General features: G+C 45.4%; 1 protein-coding gene across 4 annotated transcripts in view; it reads right to left on the bottom strand.

The window, feature by feature from the left end:
- The window catches only part of LOC137340303 (G-protein coupled receptor 26-like), a 420,507-nt gene that overhangs the window by 115,098 nt on the left and 286,256 nt on the right, over positions 1–19,153 (bottom strand). For all 4 annotated transcript variants that reach the window (XR_010966760.1, XR_010966761.1, XR_010966764.1 and 1 more), the window contains one exon: positions 15,421–15,547. The gene's annotated coding sequence lies outside the window, so the exon portion shown is untranslated. The remainder of the gene's footprint in view (positions 1–15,420; positions 15,548–19,153) is intronic.

The following is a 19,153-nucleotide window of genomic DNA, read 5'->3' as shown; positions in this document are numbered from 1 at the left end:
CAATACACTTTGTGCAGTAGTAAAGGACATTTAAACTGCAGCAATTAGTGTTTATTGTTCTGACTGTTACAATTACCTATGGGCAACACATTTTAAGAGAAATTCATGTAGTCCACGAGGCATTTCTGTGACTATTATCAAATTGACATTTTCAGTCATTTAACCCACTTTTATCACAATGGATGAGGCCAACTCCCATTATGAAATTAAGAACTATCAAACAATTGTCTCCATTTTCCATGTATTTTCTTCCATGTGTAAGTGCCCTCATGCCATACCACACGCGTATCTCTGGGCAAGGGCTGGCAGCAGTAACCTCTCTTTAGCTCAAACAGTGGCAGCTGTGTAAGCAGCCTGACATTACGCCCCCTCCTTTGGGAGAACTGTCTTCCCTCAATTCAGTCCTTTCCGCAGAGACTGACTGGAATTGGAAATTCAATGTGGTACTGCATATCAGTGTATTAACCTACTACATCACTGGGCCATAACTCAATATGATTTGTAATACACATAAATACTTATCAAAATGTGCCAAATATTTACACCTTCTTCATAAGAAAGTGTGGAACAAAACCATTTAGTCAATTCAGGTGTAACATCAGACAAACTATGTCTTATCACAGATTACCTGCAAGTTATTTAATTTGATGAGCGAGGTGAATAACCACAGGTAAAAGTTCCTAAAAGAGAATTTGCTGCAAAAAAATGTCCTGATCCTGAAGATAATTGAGAGCTGGCTAGCCCATTGACTGAGCAGAGAATTGAGCATTAGAGGACCTTGACTTCAAATTCCAGCAAGATCTACTTATTCCTTCATTCTTCAGAGGTCGAAGCCATCATTATCTTCGGTGAAACAGGAGGAGCAAGTTCCGGATTTCCACCTTTCACTGAACATGTGCGAACGGCAAAACTCACTCCTCGAATTCGTCACTAACAACGGAGAGCGCTGTTGAGCTCACCGTTCTTTTTTAAGCAATTTCTGGGCCGATTTTTTTTTTTAAGAAAAAAAATTATTTCTACTGCATGTTGTAACATTGTCGTGGTGGGATTCAGATTCAGTTACCTTACTCTGCTGATATCCCAATGTCAGCGAGAAGGCAATTTCTCATAGATGGACTATGGTGGGAGAGCAAAGAGTGCAGAGATTGTGCACAATACTTACTGCATTGTCATAAGTACTATCCTTTTGGGGTGTTGCAAAAGAAAAGGAGATAGCCACTGCTTCATGCTACTATCTGGTGTTGCCATCTTAGCGACCAATTGGAGGGAAACAGTTCCCCTGAAGGAGAGAGGATAAAGTCAGACTGGCCTTAAAGCTGTCAATGGCAGGGCTCATGAAGAGCTGTCTCTCTCTCTCTCTCTCTTTCCCTCCAGCATATCGATTTACATTATTCAATCTTGACTACCATATTCCAAAAATATGGTAGTCATATTTTTGACTACCATATTTTATGGTAGTCAAAAATATGACTACCATAAAATATGGTAGTCATATTTTTGACTACCATATTTTATGGTAGTCATAGTTCATAGTTCAAAACATTTTCATAGTTCAAAACATTTGTTTATATCTTCCTTTTAACCATCGATCCTTTTCCTCTCTGGATATTTGCCCAGTTCTTATTCAAAGGAGTTAACATGGGATCAATTAGAAATTTAATTTCTAATCTTTAGTTTAACCTGAGGCTTTCCAATATCAACCTTGCAAACTGACTGCTGTTATTGCTTGCACAAACCTCAAAAGTAGTTAATTGTTTGTAAAGCACTTTGGGACGTCCATAGGATGTGATAAGGTAATATATAAATACAAGAGTTCTTGATTTCTTTTAAGAACATAAGATAAGAACATAAGAAATAGGAGCAGTAAACCACCATATGGCCCCTCGAGCCTGCTCCGCCATTCAATAAGATCATGGCTGATCTTCGACCTCAACTCCACTTTCCCGCCCGATTCCCATATCCCTTGATTCCGCTGGAATCCAAAAATCTATTTATCTCAGCCTTGAATATATGAACATATGTATGAACATACGAATTAAGAGCAGGAGTAGGCCTTTCGGCCCCTCGAGCCTGCTCTGCCATTTGATAAGATCATGGCTGATCTGATTGTGACCTCAACCCTACTTTCCTGTCTACCTACTATAACCTTTGACTCCCTTGTTAATCAGGAATCTATCTAACTCAGCCTTAAAAATATTCAATGACCCTGCTTCCACCGCTCTCTGGGGAAGGGAGTTCCACAGACTCACGGCCCTCTGAGAGAAAATATTTCTCCTCATCTCCATCTTAAATGGGAGACCCCTTATTTTTAAACTGTGTCCCCTAGTTCTAGTCTCTCCCACAAGGGGGAAACATCCCCTCAGCATCTACCCCTTCAAGTCCCCTCAGGATCTTATATGTTTCAATAAGATCACCTTTCGTTCTTCTAAACTCCAGTGTATATACAGGCCCAACTTATCCAACCTTTCCTCATAAGATAACCCCCACATCCCAGGAATCAGTCGAGTGAACCTTCGCTGAACCGCCTCCAAAGCAATTATGTCCTTTCTTAAATAAGGAGACCAAAACTGCACACAGTATTCTAGATGTGGTCTCACCAATACCTTGTACAACCGTAGCAAAACATCTCTACTTATATATTCCATTCCCCTTGCAATAAATGACAACATTCCATTTGCCTTCCTAATCACTTGCTGTACCTGCATACTAACTTTTTGTGATTCATGTACTAGAACACCCAGATCCCTCTGTACCTCAGAGTTCTGCAATCTCTCTCTATTTAAATAATATATTGCTTTTCTATTCCTCCTGTCAAAGTGGACAAGTTCACATTTTCCCACATTATACTCCATCTGCCAAATTTTTGCCCATTCACTTAACCTATCTATATCCCTTTGCCGACTCCTTGGGGTCGATTTTTGGATGGCCGAGCTGGTGAGTTGGGGACAGGGGGTCTCCGAAAATGGCGGAATCCCGGAGCACCACAGGCACCTGCACAACAGCAGGGAGGGCAACAGCAGAGAGAGCAGCGCACAGGAGGCATTACCCTCGCCACAGGGTCTACAGACCGAGGCTCAGCTTCCTGGACCTCTCTGAGGAGCAGTGCATACGGAGGCTCAGAGTCAGTCGCCAGGTAGTCGTGGACATCTGCAGCCTCCTTCATGCCGAGCTGCACCCGGCTGGCCCAAGCAGCACCTTCTTACCTGTCGCTGTCAAAGTCACCACTGCCCTCAACTTCTTTCCCTCCGGATCCTTTCAGGGTGCCACCAGGGACGTCTCTCAGTCGTCTGCACACAAGTGCATAAGGCAGGTCATTGACAGCTTGTTTCGCAGGGCCTCGCAGTATATCAACATCCCCATTGATGACCTCAGCCAGACAGGGAGGGCAGTGGGATTCCACGCTGTGGCTGGCTTCCCACGGGTGCAGGGTGTAAATCAATTGCACCCATATAGCAATACGAGCATCTCCACACGAGGCAGGACTGTTCATCAACAGGAAGGGCTATCACTCCATCAACACTCAGCTCATCTGTGACCACCGCAAGAGATTCCTTCACGTGTGCGCCAGATACCCGAGCAGCTGCCACGATTCCTTCATCCTCCGGGAGTCCAACATCCCGCCCCTCTTCGCACCCAACACCCACAAGGACTGGCTCCTTGGGGACAAAGGATACCCCCTGCACATGTGGAACCCTACTACTGAGCAACAGCATCGATATAATGACAGCCACATCGTTACCAGGTGTACAATTAAGCATGCTATAGGGCTGCTCAAGGTGCACTTCAGGTGCCTTGATCGTTCTGGGGGAGCGATTCAATATGCACCAGACAGAATGGCACCTATTATAGTCCTCTGTTTTGCCCTGCACAACATGGCACAACAGAGAGGGGTGCCACTGGAGGAGGCCCCATCCACATCTGCCACCCATATTGAGGAGGAGAAGGAGGAGAAGGAGGGGGAGGAGGACAAGGAGGACAAGGAGGAGGAGGCAGAGGAGGAGCAACCCATGGGCAGAACAGCGGCTCACCTGGCTGCTCATGAGGCCAGGGAGTCACTGTTTTGTGAACAGTTCAACTAACATCAGACAGTGTGAAGAGTCCAGTCCTCACCACCTGGATAGAGGAGCAGCCACACCAGCTCTCTCCCATACCCCCTGCACAAAATAGTCGTGCAACTACACATGCACCCACTGTAGAGTGACCCAATGGATGGCATCAAGTGTGGGTATTCATGGTGAACCTCATGAAAGGGACTTATTACACAAGCCAGTCAAGACGTGGCAGTAGTGGTGAAAATAATAATATTTAATGTGCCATTAACAAAAATCAAATATAAATAAAAAACATGACAAACCGTCAAACACCCTTGTGCATCCCCTTTGTGTTCATAAAACCTTTGCCTTACGCTTACAACTACTCCTACGTGGTGCTTCCCCTGTGGCTGCAGCAGAGGTAGTGGCAGGTTGCTCTTGTTCATGCCCTGACCGATTAGATGCTTTGGGCTGATGGCGTCTGGGTTTCAGTGCCCGTGAGAGCCCCTCCAAAGACTGCTCCACCTGGAGAGGAGGCAGCATTGTGGGTACTGGTTGAGAGGGGGGCAACGGGTAAGACATGGGAGCGCTTTGAGTGGCGTCCCCACTTCCATGTCCCCTTTCGCCATCATCCCTCTCCTGGGCCAGGCCCACATCACTCCTACCACCCTCCTGGACAACAGTTTGGAGGACATGTGTGAGGCTTGTAAGGCCAGTGCTAGTGTATCTGCCTGCCTGTTTAAGGCAGCAGAAAGTTGCTCACTCAGTATCCGAAGGGCCGTTTTCAGGGCCTCAATGGACTCATTGGTGAGCCGTGCTTGAAGCTCGATGGAGGCTAGCCTTCCCTCCATCGCAGACATTCCCGCACTTACCCGCGACAGTATCTCAGAGATGCCCTCAACGTCCCTGTTACAGTATCTCAGAGATTCCCTCCTGTACCTGTGCCACCATTCCACTCATGCAGGAGTAGGACTCCACCATCCTCTGCGCAATTGTGGAGAGTGCGCGTGGCACCTGTTCCAGCACCTCGCAAATGTGCTGCTGCCCCTCGATCATTCTTTTAAAGGATGGTCCCCAGGGTTCAGCATCTGTGTCCAGCTGAGCAGAGCCTGGAGAAGAGTGCTCCCACCGACACGGACTCTCCACAGCTGCCCTGCCACCAGTGTCTGCTCGTGCTCACGTGTGTGGTGACTCATCATGTGCGACCCCAACTAAGTGAGGACGGGGACCCACCGAGGTGTGTGAATCTGCGCTGGTGGATGGCTCACTCAGATATGACGGTGCCCCCTCAGAGGCCGGCAGGTCCTCTGAGGAATCGCCCTCTGCCGTTACAGCAGTCGCTGAAGGCCCTGTAAGAGAACAGAAGGCAATATTAAGCATGATGACAGATGTTGAGGTGCTGAAGATGGCAAGGCATGTTAACATCATTTGCTATTGTGAGTGCTGAATATTAAAGTTCTGTCACCAGCCGTTTGTCGGGTGGCAGTCTCGGCGTCCCTAATGGACAGGCACTCGAGGGTACTGCTCACTTCAAGAGCCTCCTGCTCCACGTCCATGAGGACGACCTGATGTTGTGGCCCCCCTCCGGTCCTCGCCCACCCGTGCATTCTGAGCTCTCTTCTCCTATAAGGGGAGAAAGTAGAGAGGTGTGAGTGAGGGATGGTGACGTGGCCAACCGCTGAATGCATTGGTTTGGGTGAGGCTGACCGTGAAAGAGGTGCATCAGAGGATGCGTATGAGACAGAGACATGATATTGTTTGAGGATTGGGTTGAGTGGTAGTGGTGGCATGAGTACTGGTAGGTGAGTAAGTGCAGGTAAGTTGAGGATGAGCTTTGAGTGGGTGTGAGGAGCGATGTGATAGAGTACTGTTGGCACTGCAGAATGAGTTGAGGGGTGGGGGCGGTGATGTGGAAAACGGAGTGTAGGAGAATGAGTAAGTGTACTCACTTTGGCTGACCTCGTTAGGTCATTGAAGTGCTTCCTGCACTGGATTCAGGGGCGGGAGACGTTGCTGCTGCTGGTGACCTCCTCTGCCACCTTGAGCCAGGCCTTCTTGGTGGCAGAGGCAGGCCACTTGCTCCCGTCCGCCAGGTAGAGTATCACCCTCCTCCTTCTCACCCCATCCAGTAGGATCTGGAGTGAGGCATCGTTAAATCTGGGAGCAGCCTTTCCCCTGGTCTGCTCCATGCTGCACTTTTGGTTGGTTGCTGCAGGAGCAGCATTGGAGGACGGCCCTTTAAATAGGGCTCCTCCAGCTGACAGCCTGTGATGCGGGTGCGCAGTCTGCCCGCTGCGCAGGTTGACGACAGGAAGCCCGGAAGCCACGGTAAGTGCATTCAATTTACCCGCAATCGCGTGGGGAACGGACCGATTTCACTGGGCGGGTTACACACGTGCCCAGTTGCCCCCCCGCTGCCATCCCGCCTCCCTGGTAATATTGGGGCCCTTATGTCCTCTTCACAACTTACTTTCCTACCTACATTTGTGTCATCAGCACACTTAGCAACCATACATTCGGTCCCTTCATCCAAGTCATTGATATAGATTGTAAATAGTTGAGGCCCCAACACTGATCCCTGTGGCACTCCACTCGTTACATCTCGCCAACCTGAACATGACCCATTTATGCCTACTCTCTGTTTCCTGTTAGCTAACCAATCCTTTATCCATGCTGATATGTTACCCCCTACACCATGAGTTCTTATTTTGTGCAGTAGCCTTTGTTGTGGCACCTTGTCACATGCTTTCTGGAAATCCAAGTACACCACATCCACATTGCTTGTTGCTTCCTCAAAGATCTCTAATAAATTAGTCAAACACGATTTCCCTTTCATAAATATACTCAACGACTGAACATCCACAGCCCTCTGGGGTAGAGAATTTCAAATTCTTCTTGTCTATTTCAACAGTCACAATTTGACTTCAGCAATGATTACAGCCGTATTATCTGTGTTAAGTTAAAAGAGAAGTCTAAACATCATCCAATCTATATTTCTCCCACTTTTCACATTCATTTTGAATTCCATGTGTCATACTTTACTGAATGTTATTAATCTTCTTCATCTAAGTTACCTGGCCATTTAGTAGAGGACCTCTGCTGAGCTCAACTCATCAACACCCATCATATAGAGTCTAATCTATTTATCATTACTTTGTGCTTTCTAATTCCGAGCCAATTTTCAATCCAGCTTTTGCCATTAATTCTACTCATCTTTTTATCAATTGTGCAAAATCCTTATTATTCTTCCTGCTCCTCTGGTGTCCCCAAGCTGCACATTAGCTGCTGCATGGAGCCCAGGTGGATGATCTGTTCCCCGGACTCTACTAAGCCAGATATTAAGCAGGCCATTGACAACTTTAGTTTTGATTCTTGGTCCATCTGTGAAAAATTGCCTTCCCGCTGATATTGGAAATTCAGCAGAGTAAGGTAACTGAACCTGAATCCCACCACAACAATGTTACAACATGCAGCAGAAATACTTTCCTTCTTTTCAAAAAAATAATCGGCCCAGAAATTGTTTAAAAAAGAACGGTGAGTTCAACAGTGTTCTCCGTTGTTAGTGGCGAAATCGAGGAGTGAGTTCCGGCATTCGCACACGTGCAGTGAAACACGGAAATCCTGGCACTTGCTCCTCCTGGTTCACCGGATAGGATAGCTTCGAATTAAAGGGATATTGCCGGCTAGAATCAGTGGAAACAATGGACCAGGGCCAACTTACCCATCTGTCCAGCTGGAAAATAACTAATATCGCCACAAAACAGATACGCTTAAAAATACCAGGTCTAGACTAAGTTTTAATAGTATAACTATTAAAATAAGGAGTAATGAGACTCCACATTTTTAAAAGTTAATTTTTAGTTGTTTGTCAGTCATTAAGGCTTACTATTTCTGGGCCATTATGTTTTTTAAAAGAAGAAAAGTATTTCTGCTGCATGTTGTAACAACACATTGTCATGGTGGGATTAAATTAAAAATTTTAAAACATTTTTTTTACTTTTCCCTTCTGTCTCTTTTATTTAATTCGATTATTTCTTATCCGCTCTTTATATCGCTGTCTATAACTGTTTTTATAAATGATTTAGAGTTGTACCTTTCACTTCCTGGATTTTACCTTCTAACTTGCAGAAACTCTTCACAGCGTGTCAAAAATGCTGCAATCTGATTGCTCGAGGATAGAGATTGATCCTCTCGCTTCTCCCATGGGTCCTAGCTTTGCTGGAGCTACCACTGGGCTCTTCTCCGCTTCCTATTAGAGGAAGTGCACCCAGTAAAGACCACAGTAGGTTAGTGAGTTAGTATAAATCTATGGAGCGGTGAGCACTGTTGGTTCACCACTTCGAGCAATTTCTGGGCCAACTTTACACTGATTTACATGTTGTTGCAGTTGTTGTACATTTTGTACAAAGAAGAAAGAGTTGTTGTACATTTTGCTCCTGGGCTCTGCTCCACCACCTATGTAGCCCCAGACCAGAGACTCTGGGCTCGATTCTCGCACCCGCGATCGGATGCATTCGTGGCGGGGGGGCTGTGAAAATCAGGGATTCCCGGGGCGGGTCCGGAGCCCAGCTCCAACCCGCCCCATTTCCGGGTTCCCCACTGACGCGCTGACATGCGCGCGCAGCCCCCGCATGTGGGACTCCCGCCGGCAATTAAAGCCGGCGGGGTGCCACTTAAAGTAATTGAACAGGTACTTCAGGTTGTTTACAGACCTGATTGACCTGTTATTTTAGCAGGGATGGGATTTTGCAACTGACTGGGACTGTTTCCCGTACTGGGGGAAACACTCCCAGTTCAAATGGACGTGTTGCAGCCATCAGCCTGTGGCAGCTGCAAAGGTCCATTTGACAGGTAGGGGGGAAGAGACCCTCACTCATTGCAGGAGGCCACTCTGTCATTTGGACAAAGTTTGGCCTCCACCACCCTCCTCCTAACAATAAAATTCACAAACTTGCACACTTACCCCGGTGTCCAGACACATGTACCTACCTTGCGGACCCCCTCAGATGTGCATCTTAAGGATGGGGGCCGCCGTAGCTGCAGTCATGACCTCCTCGGAGGGCGAACAGCATCACCAGCCTCGCCGTCCACCTCTGACATGTGCAGCTCCACAACACAGTGCTGTGACACATCCACCTGCACAGCAGGAGGGAGGGCAACCGCAGAGAGAGATGCGTCCCAGAGGGCACTACCCTCGCCACAGGGTCCACAGACCGAGGCTCAGCTTCCTGAACCTCTCTGAGCAGTAGTGCACACGGAGGCTCAGAGTCACTCGACATGTAGTCATGGACATCTGCAGCCCCCTTCATGCTGAGCTGCTCCCAGCTGGCCCAAGCTCCATCTTCTTACCTGTCGCTGTCAAAGTCACTACTGCCCTCAACAACTTCTCCTCCACATCCTTCCAGGGTGCCACCGGGGACATCGCCGACGTCTCAATCGTCTGCACAAAAGAGCCCTGCAAATACACCTACACCCACTCTGCAGTGACACAATGGGTGGCATCAGTTGTGGGTCTTCATTGTGATCCTCAGGAAAGGGCATTATTGCACAAATCAGACAAGATTCGCAAAGACGTGGCAGTAGTGGTGCCAATATAATATGTAATGTGAGTTGATCAGAAATTAAATAAAAGTAAAAACCATGACAAACCCTCAAACACCCTTGTGCATCTCCTTCATGCTCACAACACGTTTGCCTTACGCTTCCTACTGCACATATGTGATGCATGCCCTTTGGCTGCAGCACAGGTAGTGGCAGGTTGAGTGAGGCTGACCGTGAAAGAGATACATCAGAGGGTGAGTATGAGATAGAGCCAAGAGATTGAATGAGGATTGGGTTGATTGTTAGTGGGGGGGATGAGTACTGGCGAGGTGAGTAAGTTCAGGTAAGATGAGGATGAGGTTTGAGTGGGTGTGAGGAGTGATGTGACAGAGTAGTGTTGGCTGTGCAGAAGAAGATGTGGGGTGGGGGCGGTGATGTTGCAGACGGAGCGTAGGGTAATGAGTAAGTGTACTCACTTTGGCTGACCTACTTAGGTCATTGCAGCACCTCCTGCACTGTATGCAGGTGCGCGATATGTTGGTGGTGCAGGTGACCTCCTCTGCCACCTCGAGCCAGGCCTTCACGGTGGCAGAGGCAGGCCGCTTCCTCCCGTCTGCCGGGGGGAAGATCTCTGTCCTCCCCCTCCTCCTCATCCCATCCAATGATACCTGGAGTGAGGCATCATTAAATCTGGGAGTAGGCTTCCCCCTGGGCTGCTCCATGTTGTAATTTTTCCTATTTCTTGCAGCATCAGTCAGTGGAGGACTGCTCCTTTAAATAGAGCTCCTCCAGCTGACAGACCTTACTGCGCATGCGCAGTCCGCCCGCCGCGCAGCTTAGCAGTGGGGAACCCGAAAGAAAAGGTAAGTGGATCCAATCAGCCTGCGATTGCGCACGGAGCAGACTGATTTCACCGGGCGTGTTACCCACGCGCCCAATCTACCCGCCCCCCCCCACCCCGCTGCGAACCCGCCGCCATGGTAATATCGGCCCCTCCGACTCGATTTCCGGGAACGGTTGCATGTCTGGCCCACAGCCACTCCACCTGAGATTCCACTGGGCCCAATAGGATCAAAGAAGAAAGAGAAATGTTTGCAGTCTTTTGCTCCAAAAGGAGCTATTTGGCCGACGAACATGGTTGTCAATCCCCCTCAGGATCAATTATCTTTGTCTAGTAAAGGATTGGGTCCTTTTAGGAGGGCTCAAAAGGGACTCACATCTGCCCTCAGAGTTCAATTGAGGCCTTTCAAGGGCGTACAGGGCGGAATTCCCAAGGCAGCCTGGGAATTTTCCCTGATGCACTCCCTTGACATAGAAAGGAGTGGGTAGAAAATCCACCCACGGTCCTTGCTGCCAAAATTTAGGAGGCCAGGGAAAATCTCCTGTTAGGTGTGTGACTGATACAAAAAAGAGGCACACGCCTGCAGCAAAGATGGCGATCCGGCACCTTAGACAAGTATGATAGCGCCTGGGAATACCTGCTCTTGTTGTCATTCTGCACTTCATTCTGACCTCAGTCTGACTCTCCTCCCCGACTCCGGTCTACTCTCCGCCAAGACTTTTCAGCTATTAAATATTATTATAGAGTTATAGAGCTACCTGAATTTGTCAGCTCGAACCTGCAAAAGGAGGCCTTTCTGTAAGAAAAAGTTGTGCGGCATGTGTACACCACTATGATCCTTGAGACTACAGCTGGACTATATTGCAGAGCACTCTCTGCCTGGTCTTGGCGGAGAGCAGACCGGAGTCGGGGAGGAGAGTCAGACTGAGGTCAGAATGAAGAGCAGGGTGACAGCAAGAGTAGGTATGCAGAGGAGCTATCATACATGTCTAAAATGCCAGATCGCCAACTTTGCTGCAGGCGTGTGCCTTTTCTTTTTTGTATCAATCACAGTAGAGGGTAGCCTTGATCTCCTAGGATCGACCCAGACACTCACCTTTCTGGTTGAAAGAGTATTTGCCTAGAACACATCATCGCAACTGCCAGGAAAGCAAACATTTACTTGTATGATGCGTGCTACTGATTACAAACAAGCAGACATTAAGCGAGTAGAATTATTTCCTGTTCATGTAGGTGATGAACAGATTGATGAAGAGAGCATCTACCACTTAATAAAATTGCACTGCCTGTCATACTGCTGCAGGTTATCAATGGAGAAGGTGATGAACTGGCTTACTCTGGTAAACAATGCATCTATGACTTGCTTTATGTGTTTGTGCATAGCCAATTGAATAATATTACTAATATCTGCAGAGGCAGCCTGGGATACCCTTGTAGCATAAAAATTGAGGCGGTGGTGACCTTCATAGCCATTGCCTACGGAAAGTGAGCTTTTTCAAGTGGTAATGATGGCAAATAGAACACAACTCATCACCATATCATTGCCAACTCAAATAAATATATCTATCCCAGTGATGAAGTGAAATATGACGGATATTTAAATGTGCGCATCCAGTGTAATGGGTCCCCACTTTATTTTCTTCACCCAAGCCTGAAAATCGGGTGGTACAAGGTGGAAACTCTATTGTCTAGGCCTGAGTTTACATATTTGGCATCACTGGCTTCCCTGCATTCATTTTAAACCAGATCAGCAAATGAATAAATTGCTTTTTTTCCCTCAACCTCTGCAGCACTCTGCTGATATTAACAACCAAAATATCTCTCAAACGTTCAGAAATCTGCTTATTTACATATATAGGTGGCTATATATTGCTTATCAATTTGAGTTTAGATTGATAAACTAAACATTATGCAGGGTTATTGAAAGAAAACTCCTTCAGCAATGAAATCTAAAAAAAATGCATTTTGGACAAAAAGATTATAATAAGCACTTACTGCTTTTTTTTGACTAAATGACTAATTGACTAATCATCACATTTCTCCAAACTATTGACTTAATTGGCATTTTCCATTTCTTTTTTGCCCATATGCACATTATAATCTTGATTCTGCCGTATACAGAAACCTTATGAAATGACTATTGTATTGGGCAGGGAAATACTAGCAGAGTTTAAATAATTTTAGTTTGGTGTAGTACTTTCATTTCAATCAATATTCCATGGATTCATCTCAGAACAAGTGTATTGTTCATAGAAAATGTGAAGTGCCCGTGGAAAATGAAAAATCAATGCAAAGTGTGTTATAGAGCAAAACAAGCTACAGGCATCAGGTTAGATTCAGTGGTCCTGTGGCCTATGAAAGCAAGTGCACAACAGGCACAGGAGAATCACAGGACTGAGAGGGCAGACCATGCCACCATTTCCTACTAGGCCGCAGTTCAGTGGTCCTTTGCATTTAATGAGTATCGGTGATTGCACCCATTACATGCCTAAGCCTCATTAAAGCCCCAGGTTTAATGCAAAAAATGCAAATAAATGCCCTGTAAAATTCTATGGCTTTTGCCTTGAGTTTGCTCTTATTTCCCTTATGCCCCATTTGGAATGAGCACAAGGGAAGCGCTATATATGAGTTCAGAAAGTGCAATAGGCTTTGTCTGTTTTAATTGCAGTGTTTACAGAATTATTTTAGTATTGCATTGCTTTTATTAGAAATTTTTCCAGATTTCTTATTTTTTATTAATAATATAAATTTTTTGCAAAAATTTGGGGAAGAAGTTTTATTTATTGCTTGTGGTGAGTTTGTTTTAAATTTACCTCAAATGCCCACAAAATGGACCGGGCCTCTCACTGGCACGATTGGGCAGCTGGCTGGCGTGCTGTACTGGTTGGCCACCTAATGGTTAAAATCTACCCCTCCCTGTGCGGCATGGTGCATGACTAAGGGGAGTCTGAAAAATATCATGAACATGCAGCACTTAAAGAGCTGCAGTGCACATTTAAATAGATGTAGCCAATTACAGGTAAGTGGCCATTTAAAGATAAGTGGAGAAGTGCTGTTTATGAGACAAAAATTGTTACAAACTTTCTAAAGGCTCAAAAATTATTTTAAAAGGTTTTCAAACTTTGCAAAACCTGAGGAGAGGGAAGTTACAGACGAGAACAAAAGGATGGAGTGCTGAACCACGGGCCTGGAATTTCCTCGGAGCTGCTCCCGGTCCTCAGCCGTGACTTTGCTGGAAATGTAATAGAAACCTCGTTTAATGCATGTAAATGGGATTTCTGTTGCACTTCCGGCGAAGTTACGGTGGCAGAGCGGGAAAAACTCTGAAAATATTCCGGGCCATGGAATCAGGAAATGGAATCAGTGATCAAGTGCTAGAGTAGCACTGACCACGACCCCTTTTTGATGACTGGTAAAGTGGATGCATTGCTGCATGAAAAGGGTGCGAGGAGGATAACCCTGTTAGACACTCCAGTGGACAACAATGCATAGTGCCCGACAGAACATTGTCTACTGTACTTGCAGCACCTGGGAACAGATGCAGAGGACAGCACACTCTAAGGAATCCGGTAAGGTAAGGCTATCCAACAGCACCATGTACCAGGTAGATGGCCCAAGATTTTATGGCACAGAGTTTTGCCAATCAAATCTGTTCCATGTTTACTGATCGCCCACGTTGGGCCTATATGCAGCCTTATAGCTCTTTAATTGCACCTCATGCATACCCAAATATTAGTAGGGGACACAGTCAAAATGCAACGTACAATCGAAAGCATGTTGATAGGGTGAGATATGTTGTTAGGGATATTTTGATTTCCTGTCCTTGGGAAATGCAGGAGGGTGGTGGCATTGGGCGGTAACGTTACTGCTATTTAGTAGCAAAGGAGATGCAAGTGCTGGCTATGTCGACAAATGCATCAGTCCCCTGTTGGATGCATGTGTGGGCAATACATTAGCTAATCCTCCTGGTATTGGCTAGCTAGCTTTAGGTGAGTTCATTCAATGACAGTAAAACATTACACTCAGTCAAAGTTTTACTTATTCAAAGTTTAATCCTTCAAATAAGGTGAAGTACTTAGAAATCAAGCGAACTTGATTCAGGGAAATGAGCATGCAACTCTTGAACTCAACCTTGTTGGGTCGAATCCAAATTCCTAGTACAACTTGCCACATTTTTATATCTTTCTGAGCTACATTTCTTATCAAAATATCAATATATGGGAAACCACACAGGCTTCAAACTACAAAGTATTGACTAATGGGTGATCTATATTTCTTCTACTGATTGACATGGATGAGGATAATCTCACATTCCACCATGCTGTTTTTCCTCATTTTCTCAGCCCTCTTGATCTTCCCTAGGTCACTTGACAATTGTGGTTTCTCTATTAGCATCTCAAGTATGATAAGTGGAGGCGAGCTTTAGCATTCCAATAGAGCAAGGCAAATGCATGAGATTATGTTGTTCAACCCCTGTCCTTCTTTAAGATGCACTTTTCTACCCATGGCCTCACAAAAATAATTTGAGCACTTACCTGTAAGGGCCTCTTCTGCTGTTCCCCCAGGTTTTACTGGGATAGCGCTCTGCCCAGCAGGCAGTTAAAATGTTATTAGGGTCCTATGTACGTCATAGGACCATGACTTGCATAGATTAATGAGGTTCCCACCTGATTCAGGATGGTGCCTCGGCCCCCCCTACAGAAGGCCCTGAGAACGGGGCAAGAAGTCTATTGCCTCAATTTTAATTCCGCTACTGACCCATTTCCACTGGGCAGATGGGGTGAAAATCTAATCTGGAGTGTGTTGAAGTGACAAGCTGCCCACACGGCAACTCTGAGGACATCTGATCGCTCTACTGACTCATGCCCCAGATTTTGAGCAATGGTCCCTGCAGGATTTCAGCTGGGGTCATTCAATCAGCCCTATTTCTCCTTAACTTTACAAAGCATTTTCAAAGAAAATGGTATGAAAAGCAATCAATCTGAATAAGTAAAAGCTTTCACTCACTTTTATTTATAGACTGGTGTCAGGTCTATTACTCTTCACAATCTTTATCGATGATCTGGATGAAGGTGTTGGGAGTACTGTCCGCCAGTTCAAGAATGACAAGAAGGTTTGTGCCGAGGTTAGAACTCTGGAAGAGAAAAAGGGATTACAATCTGATCCAGACAGGGAAATGTGCCTGCAACTTGTAGATACGTGTAGTGTTACGCACATAAGTAGGGCTAATGCTAAGCATGTGTATACCATACTGGGTTCTAAATTAAAGTCTGTTGAATGGGAAAGAGGCCTAGGTGCTACATTGCCTGAGTGTCCAGAGATTCACGATGGGTGCCGAGAGGCTATATCAAAACAAATGGAGTATTAGGATATGTAACTAGAATGATTCAATATAAAATAAAAAGTATCATAATGTGCTTGTACAAGACTGTGGTTAGGCCCCATCTAGAATACTGTGTCCAGTTCTGGTACCCTTACAAGGAGGCCCTGGGAGAGGTTCAGAGGTGGTCCAGTAGATTAATGCCTAGCTTAAAAACCCTTAGCTATCACGCTAGGCTCAGAAAGTTGTGTCTTTTTACTCCAGAAAAGTGTAGTATTTGGGATGACTTGATTGAAGTATTTATAATGATGAAGGGATTAGACTGTCCATGCAGACAGATTAAAGAACAAGGAGACTTGCATATAAGTTATGTAAGCATAGAACTAGGTTACATATCAGGAGGTTTCTCTTCTTGCAGAGGGACAGTGACCTTTGGGATAAGTTGCCAGTTCGTGCATTGAATGCAATTTGCTGCAAATGGTCAAAAGGGAGCTGGATAAGTTCTTGAAGGAGGCTGATATTACTGGGTACAAAAAATAGGTGGGATGTTGAGTAATATACCTCCTGGTAAATGTTATCTTCCGGAACTTACTTTTGATCGCCTTTGGGGGGTTGGAGAGGAATTTCCCCAAATTCTTTTGTCCCTGAATAGGCCTAGGGATTTTTAAAAATCTGATTTTTTGCCTCTCCCTTAAGGTTACATGGTTGCTGGGGAATGAGGAGCATTGAAGGTCATGTTGCCTAATTGCAGCATGACTTGATGGACCAGCTGGTCTTTTTCTGCCCATCTATTTCCTATGTCCGTAAGTATCTGATGTTCCCATCTCCTTTTCATCTCTGAGTCAAAGAATGGTGATTTCATTTTGCATACTATGTTTGATCCTGAAATTGGAATACGTTTACTGATGCGTTTTTTAAAATCTTACCATAAAATTGAACCAGATTACCAATTAAAAGAAAAGGTGAAACTCCTATCCATTTTCACACCCCTGCCACTGAGTACTATAGTGTTACTTTTTCATTAACAGATTCAGTTATGTTTGAAATTTACACAGCCATTGTGCCCATTCTTCAGAACCTACCACAAGTAGATCTTCAGTAATAAGCATGTTCAGCTTTACACTGGTGATATAATTAAATCTGATGATGGATCATCCCCAGAGTGCTGTGGTGTCTAATGGTCTCAGTGATGCAAAAAATAAACACTTGATCTAGTACAAATCATTCAGTTCTTTCTCCAGTCTTTCAAGAAACACAGGAATTGCAAAGATAATGAGCTGTACATCAGGATTCAGAATAACTCTAACGCAATGCTTTTTTTATTATTAGGAAACCAAAGCTACCATGATTCATAATGCAGAACATCGCTGAGGTTGTAAACAGTAGAAAAGATGAGGGATAGAATTTCCACAGGGTAGCGCTCCGCCTGGAAGTATTCTGTACGTAGTCCATTGGCCCCCTTTATAAGGGAGCTAAGAAATTCTGCAAAGGTTCTGCAAAAAAAATTACAATCTTTGAGGAATCAGGCCATCTCGCAGGCCTGGGCCCCAGATATTAATTCCCGTCCAGGTAGTCCCCTCCTCCATGCCTCCTTCTGAAGTGGGGAACCATGTTTGGGGCAGATGGAAGAAACTGACAGGGAAAGCTAGGACCCAGCGTATCCGGGTCCTGACCTAATTCTCAGCCCTTCATCTGAAGAGACTTACTCAGATTTTGGGACCTGAGTGTTTATTTCCCTGTTTAACATCTCAATTCATGCCATATATATATCCTTTGGAGCAGTGCATTCTTACATTCTCACAATGCTTTGTGTCAAGATTTGTACCTGGAATTATGTGTAAGTGGCTTAGTTTTAATTTTAAGATTATTTCCCCTTGTTCTGGGTTCCCCTATGAGAAGTGAGAGTTGTTTCCTATTTACCCTGTCAATTCCCTTCTGTCCCTTCCTTATTTTAAACACCTCAATCAGACTACCCCTTAACCTACTTATCTTCAGGGTACATAATCCAACGTTATTAAGTCTCAGAATGTAGCTAACCCTATTTGCTTGGGTATCATCCCAGTGGTTAGCTGTTGGAATTCCTCCAAGGCCAGTAAACCTTTGTCAACTTGGGACATCAAAATGCTCTGTATAACTACAGTAATACTTCCTTGCTTTTATACTCAAATCAAATCATCACCAAGCATCTTAGGATCCATGTGACAGGATGAATCGCATTGGTTGGTCACTAATAATAATATAGGTGGAAAGGGGGTTCACTTTGTTAAAGGTATAGGAGGTCATATTTTTCACACTCAGACCAGAAGATTTTGGAAGAAAACGGTATATTAAAGGACGTTTGAAAATGCTTAAGAAGTAGGTTTTCTTAGTCAAGAGTGAAAGTTGCAAGTTAAGAAATGTGACGAGGTTTAATCTGACAGAAGTAAACTTTGAATGTAAACAATGTGGAAGATTGCCCAGGTATGTCCTGTTCACAAAAAGCAGGACAAATCCAATCCGGCCAATTACCACCCATCAGTCTACTCTCAATCATCAGCAAAGTAATGGAAGGTGTCGTCGACAGTGCTATCAAGCGGCACATACTCACCAATAACCTGCTCATCGATGCAAAGTTTGGGTTCCGCCAGGACCACTCGGCTCCAGACCTCATTACAGCCTTGGTCCAAACATGGACAAAAGAGCTGAATTCCAGAGATGAGGTGAGAGTGACTGCCCTTGACATCAAGGCAGTAAAATTGAAGTCAATGGGAATCGGGGGAAAACTCTACAGTGGCTCGAGTCATACCTAGCACAAAGGAAGATGGTAGTGGTTGTTGGAGGCAAATCATCTCAGGCCCAGAACATTAATGCAGGAGTTCCTCAGGGCAGTGTCCCAGGCCCAACCATCTTCAGCTGCTTCATCAATGACCTTCCCTCCATCATAAGATCAGAAATGGGGATGTTCAGTTCCATTCGCAACCCCTCAAATAACGAAGCAGTCCGTGCCCGCATGCAGCAAGACCTGGACAACATCCAGGCTTGGGCTGATAAGTGGAAAGTAACATTCGCGCCAGGCAATGACCATCTCCAACAAGAGAGAGTCTAACCACCTGCCCTTGACATTCAGTGCCACTACCATCGCCGAATCCCCCATCATCAACATCCTGGGGGTCACCATTGACCAGAAACTTAACTGGACCAGCCATATAAATACTGTGGCTACAAGAGCAGGTCAGAGACTGGGTATTCTGCGATGAGTGACTCACCTCCTGACACCCCAAAGCCTTTCTACCATCCACAAGGCACAAGTCAGGAGTGTGATGGAATACTCTCCACTTGCCTGGATGAGTGCAGCTCCAACAACACTCAAGAAGCTTGACACCATCCAGGACAAAGCAGCCCGCTTAATTGGCACCCCATCCACCACCCTAAACATTCACT

This window comes from Heptranchias perlo, chromosome 21 (genome assembly GCF_035084215.1).
Source record: "Heptranchias perlo isolate sHepPer1 chromosome 21, sHepPer1.hap1, whole genome shotgun sequence".
Classification (NCBI taxonomy): Eukaryota; Metazoa; Chordata; class Chondrichthyes; order Hexanchiformes; family Hexanchidae; genus Heptranchias; species Heptranchias perlo.
This window is presented reverse-complemented; position numbering and strand designations above follow the sequence as displayed.